Genomic DNA, 10,485 nt, shown 5'->3' with positions numbered 1-10,485 from the left:
GAATTCAGTAGATCAAATTCGAGGAAAGGAGGATGGAATTCTGGTTGCAAAAATTGGAACATATTTATCATCTTCTATCAAGGAAATTGTGATAGGAAATGCTGAAGCAGTAATCCTCTGTTTTCTCGTTAAAAAAAATCTGAACCAACGTTCATTGCCAATTTCTAGTTGTGAGTCAAGTTATGAGGCATACAAAATAACTGTATTTGTTTTATCCTTCATTTGAAGCTCGATGGGATGGATGCGTTCAACATTGTCATCAGAATTATTTAGTGAGAGGACATCATCTATATGGTGGAGTGTGAAGTAAAAGGATAATGCTAGCTTCTTTTCGTTCTTCATAAGAAGACCCTGTATGAAGACAACTTCATATAATTAAAGGAACAAGTAGGCAAGCAGAGTAACAGAGTTGGTTCCCCATGGGAATGCCAAATGTTTGTTGAAGAACACGTTCATCAAATATAACAAATATGAAAATAAAAATTGGCATGCTGTGTCTGACATAATTGTCAAAAAGCTAAGGCTGAGTCCATCACAGCTGTAAGTATAGTTTTTTACTTATATTACAAGAACAGGAATAAAAGCCCTGTTCATTGATAATTTTTATATTTTTTCTATGTATTGTGTGCTGTTTTGTCCCATGTACATTTACTCCATATCCTTTTATTTTCTATTGCTCAATTAAGCAACACGAGCAATGGCAGAACAAACATACACTAAAGTATTAAAAAAAATCTATAACAAATTTATAAACTTTTACAAGATTGGTTTTACCTGAATGCCCCTATAGTGTAAAATATTACTTTTACCCTTGTTGAACCTCAATAATAAACTATTTTGTAAATAAGAAATGTTAAAACATTTATCACAGCTGTAAGTATAGCTTTTTAATTTGATATTATTGCATCAATTTTGATTATTTTATTGCTAAAAGCAAATAATGCTTATCAGCATCAGCACTATACAATATCAGTAGTTCAATCTTTGTGCTGCTTAAAATTCATTATACCATACATTTATGCAAATTGATTTTTAACACATTTTATTATATTTCATAGGAAAACACGTAGAAATATAAGAATAAGAATAAGAATAAGAATATTTATTATTCCAATCAAGGGCCCTTGATGGGCAGCATTACATGTACACATAAAACAATACATCGTGATTTGTAACAGAAAAACATTTTTATATATTGAAATGAAACATTAAAAAAGTTCAGACAGATGTTATTATCTCCATTCTATAAAAATTGATTCTCACATAATACCAAAAATCATGATTAAAGAGGACTCCTCTGAAATTTAATTTCATTCTCTCAACCAACATTTCAATACCTCAAGTCGGAAGGAGACATCAGACGGCACATTTTCCTGTCAAAAATGAAGAGTGCATTATGTCCTTTCCAGCATATGAAAGCATGGAAGGACATTTGCTCATTGGAGATTGTTAATTGATTATACCAAATCATTCATCTGTTGATTTTGTGAAAACCGCTTATCTTGAAAAGATACATAGCAGCAAAAGTTTGCGAATCTAAATGTCTCTATCATACGTCATGTGGTCAAACTATCAAAAAGATGGGCAATGAAACTGGAAAGGAAATGCTAAAAGTTTAATGATAAACAAAACAAATTATCTACTTGAGAAATTTAGCAAAGGTGAAGTCACTGGTCAAAAGGAAGATCATAAGAAATTTCTGCGGACATGAAAATTGCTAACGGAGACGTTGGAAAAAAATTGTTTTCATTAGAGGATGGAAAAAGACTTTATTCATTAAAGGAATCAACAAATCACAAGATTTTTTTCTAGATATTTAATAAATCAGTAATTATGTCTTGTATCCAAGGTTTTATATTTGTTTTCCTTACTTTGTATTTTTCTACCAATAAATAAGCTGTTTATCTAAGTACCTGTTTTATATATAGCACGCCTTTTACGAATTAACGTATTTGATTCACGAAAAGCGAAAAAGTCGAAGAGTAACTTATAACACACATTGAAGTTGAACTATCCTGATTTGAACATGCTTGACACAGTTGTAAACTTGACAAAGTGATGTGCTTGACTCACACATTCGTTGGAAAAATATACACTTTATATACAATATTAATGATTACATTGAAACTAATAAAATTGAGAATAGAAATGGGGAATGTATCAAAGAGACCACTTTAACCCTCTTTATCACAAATCCATAAAGAAACCAGTGAAAAAATATTATTCAAATAGGATAGAAAATAAAATTTAATTGTGTTTTTTTTTTATTTAACCACTTATTATTTTGAAAGCATTCAGACCAACAAAAATTCTGATACCTATTTTAGAATAGAAACTATATAATTATAAAATGATTGTTTATCAGCATAAGGAAAACACTGTACTTATGGGCTTCTTCTTAGAGATAGTGAGTCACTTACAATGTATGTACCAACCTACCTTTAGTGGTTTAATATTTGGCTAAAATTTGTAAGAATTTGTTTAATAGATCTAAAGTTATTCCTTGAAAACCATGTTAAGATATAAAGCAGTTCATGCCTCTTTCAAGGCACCTGTTATATGATACACGGAAAGTTTCCTTTTTTTACTTGATGAAATGTTTCTTGTTTATTGATAGACAAGCTATATAGTAAGTAAAAATTGATAGACAAGTTATATAGAATGTAACAATTTGGCGAACTTGTATTTTTTGTTGACGTCATAAATAAAAATCTACAGCAACACATTATCAACGCCAGAAACAAGATGATATACAGTCAGTGACTCAATACCGCATAAAAATATATAGGTATACGTTTTGACTGCTCATACAAAATGATTGTGGTATAAACCTTGATTTTAAAGGATAAGGCAAATTAAACATGCTTGGCATTGTCTGTCCTTTTCTTGCTTGATTCTTGTGTAGGCAGCTGTTTCAGTTTTTAACACATGACTTTGTTTGATCCGAAGATTTAGTCAATCATTTTGTATTAACTAGTAATATTTTGCATAAATTATATGAACACATTTTAATTACGTTATTCAAACAAAAATAAATGTTTTTCATACATGTAATCAAAGAGATGACTTGTTAAAATACAAACATATGCAAGCACCGAGAATTTCTCAAAAGCGCCTTAGAGACTTGAAATTACCATTTGTGCAGTCATGTTTTGTCTAATTGGGCAATACATGTACTGTTTTTATGAAATAATGGTGTTCAATTAAGTTATCTAGTCGTACATGCAGGAGAACAGGGGTTCTTTTGTATTAAATTTCAAAGTAAAACTTAATTAATTTAATTTGCTTCAATTCTGTATTCTTATTGAACCTTTTTAATACCATGCTGATCTCTTTTTCAAATCTAATAAATGTATCATTCAGAATTATTATAGACTAAAGTTTAGTAATCATTTGTTTAAGGAGCAATGGTATGCAATTCATTTTACTGTACATTAGAAGCCATAAAAGCGCGAGGTTCAACCCACCATTTTTTGTTAAAATGTCCTGTACCAAGTCAGGAAAATGACAGTTTTTATCTAATAGTTCGTTTCTATGTATGTTGTATTGTCGTTTGTTTTTGTTGCACTTCTGTGTTTCTGTTGTTTCGTTGTTTTCCTCTTATAGTTGATGTGTTTCCTTCGGTTTTAGTTTGTTACCCGGATTTGTTTTCTCTCAATCGATTTATGACTTTTAAACGGAGGTAGACTACTGTTGCCTTTATTTAGACACCATATTCACGGTAGGTATAGTGTCCGGATAGGATCGGGGTTTTTCCAGTGATTTGATCGGGTTTTTTCGATTGTGACCGATTTTTTTCGAGTGAATATGAACAAAAATGTAAACAAACAGACTTTCTTTTTGACAAGATGTGATATAGTCGCTTGAGTTTAATATACAAGGTTATACTAGATATGTTAGTATTTGAGATAAAAAGATATTACTAATCCGACATTATTTTTCGTTGAAAAATTCAAATTTAGCCTTAAAATGCGTTTATTCCAAAATACAGAATAAAGCCATTTTTATACACATACTAATGCAAATGTCAAAGGAAATGCATACATGGAATTTATATATCCTTAGATATACAGACACTTTAAAAATTCTTGTTATTGCATTGAAAACGACATTTTGAGACTAAATTCATTTCTATATGTTCGGGTTTTTTCGAGAGAAGTCCGGGTTTTTTCGAGTGCGTCCGTGTTTTATCGAGTGAATATACAAATTTACTATAGCTTAAAATGTTATGTGTCAGTATATTTACGTTTAAAAACAATAAAAAAGGTTCAAATTAAGTACTTTCCAAGGCATGAAACCAAAGCATTCATCAGTTTGAATATGGTGTACTATCACTTACATGTTGTAAACAAGTACTAGTATCGTTCATTTGTATATATTGTTGTTTGTCACATCTTATAAATTACATGTACAGTATATATTTGTGATGTCAACCATCTAATGTAAGCATAGACAATTTGGATTGAGACGTACATTCATATAGTGTGTTAATTATAAGCTGGTGAACTATTCATTTCATTGTAAATTTTGTATGAAATTTAATTCAAATTTTATTGTCAATGGGAATAAAAATGGGGCGAATTAAGTGTGTGTGGTGGTTTTTTTAATTCATGGATTTTTTTTGTGGAGGTGGAGGCAGGCCTTCTTTAGTAGAATATTTTTTATTACATAGCATCTTTCTGATTTTTTACTGCTGTCCAGTAGGTTTCTTACTCCTTTTTTTTTAAAACTCCGGGGTTCACCACAAAAAATAGTATAAACTGTAAAATCAAAAGTAGCATGAAATGAACTTGAAGTTGCAAAGATTAAGAGTCCCTTGCACTGTGACTAAAGACCGTTTTATAAAGGATCCAATAATTTCTAACTTAACACTGCAAAGTTGTGGTAAGTTTTCCGAACACAAAATTTGCATTAAATTGAAAAAAGGTTAATTTTGATCTACGTAGTATTACACCCCAGTTCTATTGTTATACTTCATAGTTTCTATTTCTGAAACAAGTGTAGATTGAATAGATCAATTGTTAGGAATAACAATGGATTTTGACTACAGGGTAAGACGTGCGGGTTTTCTGGAAACCCCTGCTTCTACATACCGTAAGCACAGTCCATTGTTATTCATAACAATAGAAATTGTTTTTTTTAAGCATGAACATAAGAGATTACTAATAGTATTCACTACAAGCTGTTTCAAAACATATTAAAAAAACAGATTTCAGGAAATTCCAATAGCGAAAAAAATATTTAGCTTCTACTTTGAATTAAAAAATAATTCAAATACTCCTTTGCCTGAAGCTACAATTTTTAATCCCATATGGAAATGTCTTAAAGAACATACATGTAAAGAACTTTTATTAGAATTATACATTCAAAACATATAGTTTTCATTCGGACCAAGTCTTAATCATAAAATAAATATAAAGTTAAAGATTGTTGAAGACTAATGATGGCACCCAGGGGCGAATCCAACCATTTTTAAAAGGGGTAGCCAACCCAAGATAAAAAGAGGGTTCCAGTCAGATGTCCCAATTCAAAAGCATTGATCGTATAAAAGGGGGTTCCATTTTGTCATTTGATTTTGCCATGTGATTAGGGACTTTCCGATTGAATTTTCCTCGGAGTTCAGTATTTTTGTGATTTTACTTTTTTCCAGCCCCAGGACCCCCATCCAATTGCCCCCAAAACAGGGGGGTTCCTACATATATGTCCGGTCGGCAAATTTCTAATCCAAACACACCTATGCCCTAGTATGTTTGACTATGAATGTTTGTTAAATGTTGAGAAGAAGGGGGGTCGGCTTTTTTGGATAAAACTGTAACATGTAAAATACATTTATGATTACCTTCATTAAACTGATACATGTAAGTACTTTGGATTATAAATATTGCGTTATCTTCAGTCTCTTCTACCAAATCCAACGAATGACTCAAAATGTCGTCCGTCTTATACCCGTCTATATTGACAACTGCATACCATGAGCATGATGTATTTTTTTTGTAATAAGAAAGCACGATACGGCCAACCTTGACCTGCTGATCCATATTAGCACATGAATTTAACGGGAATATGCAAAACGGCAACTTTGACATTTGTAAAATCTACTCACTTGTCAACGTTTGAATGAAGAGGTCAAAGTAAGGTTACTAGTTGGGTTTCATTTAAAAAAATAAAAATTCTTATTAATCATGGTTTGATACTGTCAATAAAAATGCTTTACATTTTTTTTCATTCAATATTCAATGTAAACAAATAAAGGGTTTAGCATCAGGTGTAAGTTAGTTATACACTTCGGGGTACGGTGTGTCTGGATGAGAAACTCCAGCGGCCTCCGGTCGTCGGGGTTTCTTATCCAGACACACATATCCCTCAGTGTATAAGTATTACATAATTATGTTTTTTGGTGATTTATTGGGAATATATGATATGTTCCTTCATTTTATTACAGTTATAAACTAGAAAAAGTCATTTTTTAAAGTCAAGAATACCTTTTTTTATTCATATTTTCTTTAAAAAAAAACCGGAACATTTGCTTAAAAACCCGGACGGTTTCACTGTTACTCTCGAAAAAACCCGGACAGTATTAAACACTGAATGGTTTGATTAAATACAAGGAAATTGTGCTTCTTTGTTGCTCAAAACATGTATAGTATTCAAAATAAGATGGGTAGTCATGTAAAAAACTATTATAATTACGAAATAGCAGATAATTGACCTTATCGCAAGTTTTATCACTCGAAAAAAAAAATGGACGGATTCACTCGAAAAACCACGATCCTAGCCGGACACTATACCTACCGTGATATTGATATTTGTCCTGCAAATTCTAATTCAGATCATAAACCTGTGTCATTATGAATGCAATTAGTTTCAGATAATTCAGATAAATGTTTATACTTGTATTTTGCTTTCTTTCCAATTTACCAATAGCATGAAATATTTGCCACTGAACGTTTAGCAAACAACAATTAATCTTATCATTTTTTCCCACCAGTAATTATGTAGCAATGAGGGTACTTAATCATTAAAATGTTCAATTCTCTTCTGCATTATTTTTGATAGATAATTATGTTGATTTTTCACAAAAAAAGTTATGGTAGCTGTTGCAACTTTGCAACACCAAATATATCATAAGTGATGCTTGTGTCGAAATTTAGTGGGAATCCAAATCTTTATATTAACAAATAATGGCAACAATAAAAAAAAAATGTCTTACATCTTCACCAGGACAAACATGTTACATCACGTCAAATAATACAGAAGTGAAAAATTTGTCTGTTCAGCAAAAGTAAATGTTTACTTCTATAGATCTTCAACCACATAGGCGGATCAAGGGGATCCAGAAGCCACATCCCCCCCCCCCCCCCCCCCTTTGTGGGAAAATTTAGTTGATTATATAGGGAATCATTGAAGCATGACTGGAGCCCCCCCCCCTTTACCTTAGGTCAGTCAGTGCCCCCCTCCCCTTACAAAAAATTCTGGATCCGCCACTGAATCATGGTGCTTAAAGTTTAAGCACATCTTTGACATAAAACAGCTAATCTTGTTCCTTTGCAGCTCCATATTTTATAATCATGAATCTAGGTGGTTTTAAATAGCATTTCATATATTGAAAAAGAAATGCATGGCGCAATTTAGCAACATGAGCAATGCAGAACAAAAATACACTAAAGTATTAATAAAATATATAGCAAATTTATAAACTTTTACAAGATTGGGTTTAGCTGAATGCTCCTATGGTATAAAATATAACTTTCACCCATGTTGAGCCTCACTATTTTGTAAATTAGAAGTGTTAAAACGGGCATATCGTCAATTTAATAATAAGAAAACAATAGTTTTTTTTCAGTTTTCTAATATTTTTCTAAAGTTGTCATAATGTTCATGATGTTGTGAAAATAAACAGATAAAAAATGAGAAAATTTCCCCCTTTTTAAGCCTCAAAAATTAAAATAAAGAAATAAGGAAACATGTCAAGGTACTGTATGGTATTATGAAATTTATTATTCAAAGTTGTATTTGCATTTATCAAAACAAGTCAAACAATAGAGAATTTCAACCTTATATTGGAAAAACAAGATAAAATATAATCCAGTTTGACCATGATTTTAAAAATCATTATTTTTTTATATCAAACTTCATCACTCTCTTTTTTTTTTAATTTTAAATGGTAGATAAGAGTTTTTATAAAAAAAAAAATTAATTTAAGCTGCGATTTTTTGTCACAGGTTTTACCTTTTGTCATAACATGTTAATTCCCCCTTTTTTTTTATAAAACCTCAAAAAAATAATTGCAAAAATATGCTTTTTTAAAGGCAAGGTTAGTTGCTAAAGAAAATATAAAAGTAAAAACAAACTCAACTATACTGAACAATTTTAAAGTGAATTGAATGGGAAAATATTGAAAATTCATGAAAAATAAGTGTGAAAAACTGCGATTTAGCTTGGAGAACTTCATAGGTGGCTACCATGGCAACCACATATTATTTTGAAATAAAAACTTTTTTTATAAACCTCTGCAATACATTATCATTCTCTGAAACTGTGGTAAAAATCTTAATCCACCTATTTCGAATATTTTTTTTAAATCCTTTGATATTTATATAAGTTATAGGTTACTCGTGTAAACAATAATTCTCATGTATAGGTAATGTTCATTACGATGAACAAACTGTTTAAATTTACAGTACGCAACAGTTTGTGTGAATACTACCTTGGAAGGTCAGCTTAAACTAATTATGTTCTTCGTGACTATTTTCTCTAAATGTGAACAACAATACAAAGGTATGAACAATTCATTATCTTTAATCTCAAATGTATGCTAAGAAACACTAATAATCAAATATATCCGAATCATTGTTCAGTGAAACATCTTTAAAAGAAAACACATGCAGTGGTTGTCGTTAGTTCATGTCTGTCATATTTGTTTTTCGTGAATTGTTTTGTTATACATGAAGCCGTTAGTTTTTCTCAATTGAATTGTTTTATATTTTTCATGTCAGGGCCTTTTATAGCCGACTATACGGTATTGGTTTTCTCGTTGTTAAAGGATGTATGGTTGCATTTAACTGCTTACATCCACTTTATTTAAACTTTGGTGGATAGTTGTCTCATTGGCTATCATACCTCATCTCCTTATATTTTATATAGAAACTATTGATTGCAAGTTAGACTTCTTGTCGTTTCATTCGCAATTACATTAAAAATAAAGTAACATTTACTATTGATCTGAATAACTTAAAAAGTATACATATCGCTGCTCTCATTTTTTACGGGGTTTGCTGCCTTAAATAAAGTAACGCAAGGATAGAACTTCACTATTTTGCTTTTCAAAATACAACGTTGAAAGAACGAGAACCCAAATCCTTATGATGTACACAATGATAGTTTTTGATTTGATTACATTATTTTCTGTAAAAGCATTTAGTTGTTGAATTTCATATACATTTAAATCCATTGCCGTCATAATTGCCGTCTCAGTGGGACTTGCGCTACATCACAGATTTTATGGAATATCTGTTTAACAGATAGCGACGGATATGTTCCAATTGTCGTAACCACAATCCTATCCTCCTTTTCTCGAATTTTGCTTCACAGAATTAAACTTCTCACCAAATTTGTAATTACATTAGATTCACGACAGGTGACACATGAGGATTAGGATCTGCTTACCCTTCCGGTGAACATGAGAACAGCCCTGGTTTTTGTTTGGGTTCTTGCATCAAGTAAATTTGAAAATCACCAAGTTAAATCGCCGCGAAGGTGCCTTGAAAAAGCTAAACGCGAAATATAATATATGGGGTAATGATTGGGTTCATAGTATCAGTTTTCAATATTGCTTTACTTTAAAGTGTAATTTTTGCATTTATTTATTATTTTGATTGTTGAAAGGTGTCTGTCCAAAACAATTGCTAATTTATTTTACCCCCCCCCCTTCCCCCCCCCCCCCCCCCCCCCCCCCCCCCCCCCAATCAAGAACTTTTGAATTGCAGTTGCTGTGGAAAATGAAACGAAAATTCCATATTTGTACAGGACAATTTAGGGATATAAAATCCTTGTTAACCTGAAGTAAAACACCGAAAGAAGTGCAGTGTGTTAAACGGTCTGGCTTATAACTAGGTGAATGATAGAGAGATTTGATGAAGCTATGTCTTTTAGCTGCTGAGAAAAATTTGTCAATTTGTGTTATGGAAAGATAAAAGTACTACATAATTTTAATTTTGCAAAGATCTGGTAGTGATTATAGATGAGGTTTAAATTTGGTTGATCTATTTGACTGAACTTAAATTTATTTCTCTCTTTGTGTAATAGCAAATGAGTACCATTTGATTTGATCATGTAAAACTTTATTACATTTTTGTTCTAAAGTACAATTTGTGTACATGAAAAACAATATATTACACTAAAATTTCAAACATACTTATATATGTCGATAAGCATGCTTGTGTTTTAATTCAAATAAAATATTTATGTTCGTGCTAAAATGTTACA

General features: G+C 31.2%; 1 long non-coding RNA gene across 1 annotated transcript in view; it reads left to right on the top strand.

Annotated features, from left to right (window-relative positions):
• Positions 1-421: 421 nt before the first annotated feature.
• Positions 422-10,485, top strand: part of LOC127711390 (uncharacterized) — a 33,139-nt gene continuing 23,075 nt past the window's right edge. Inside the window, exon 1 of the long non-coding RNA XR_007986668.1 lies at positions 422-540. This is a non-coding gene — a long non-coding RNA (uncharacterized LOC127711390). The remainder of the gene's footprint in view (positions 541-10,485) is intronic.

Source organism: Mytilus californianus, unplaced genomic scaffold, assembly GCF_021869535.1.
Source record: "Mytilus californianus isolate M0D057914Y unplaced genomic scaffold, xbMytCali1.0.p SCAF_8, whole genome shotgun sequence".
NCBI classification, from domain to species: Eukaryota; Metazoa; Mollusca; class Bivalvia; order Mytilida; family Mytilidae; genus Mytilus; species Mytilus californianus.
The sequence above is the reverse complement of the archived record's forward strand: the minus strand, read 5'-3'. Positions and strand labels throughout refer to the sequence as shown.